The following is a 582-nucleotide window of genomic DNA, read 5'->3' as shown; positions in this document are numbered from 1 at the left end:
GAATTAAAGAATTAATCATAAAATGTAAAATGGTTAAATTGTATTGATACGTAATAGTTTTTTCTCTTTTATTTTTTCACAAAAGTACGTATCAATTTCTCGACGTCATTAGTACTGCTGAAATTAACGAAATATTGCCTAATGTACGATTGTCAATCGTTATATGGATACTTTGAGAAGGATGTGCAGAATAAAAATTGATTTACTTTCGTAGTCTCGTCACGGTTGAAACGACCGCAAATATCGATGTTCCGACGACGTAGGAGGCAATAACATCGTCGAATGAATCTTTGGCAATCGCGTCACGTAAACATCACTGCTAACCATTAAAGAGAGTAACCGGAAGTAAGTACCTTCTTTCCTACCTGTGAATCCTTGTCGAAATCTATTCTCAATGACGAGACACAATTATACCAATGTGAATAAATGGATTCGCTGCAGATTTTATTACAAATGCGATAAATTGATTTTGACAAAACCAAGGTATATATTTACTTAATTAATTAGACGTAATTTTTATCGTATCATTTGTTGATGGTTCATAATATCTATTTTTAACGAATGCTTCAAACTTCTTTTGCA

The 582-nt window shown here is 32.3% G+C and overlaps 1 long non-coding RNA gene across 1 annotated transcript in view; it reads right to left on the bottom strand.

Annotated features, from left to right (window-relative positions):
• LOC108622127 (uncharacterized) overlaps window positions 1–511 on the bottom strand; it is a 5,575-nt gene extending 5,064 nt beyond the window's left edge. The window contains exon 1 of the long non-coding RNA XR_003388786.1: window positions 207–511. This is a non-coding gene — a long non-coding RNA (uncharacterized LOC108622127). The remainder of the gene's footprint in view (window positions 1–206) is intronic.
• Window positions 512–582: the final 71 nt, after the last annotated feature.

Source organism: Ceratina calcarata, unplaced genomic scaffold, assembly GCF_001652005.2.
Source record: "Ceratina calcarata isolate Rehan_Ccalc_2016 unplaced genomic scaffold, ASM165200v1 scaffold206.2, whole genome shotgun sequence".
Lineage (NCBI taxonomy): Eukaryota > Metazoa > Arthropoda > Insecta > Hymenoptera > Apidae > Ceratina > Ceratina calcarata.
Note: the sequence above shows the minus strand (reverse complement) of the source record. Positions and strands in the feature narration are given on the sequence as shown.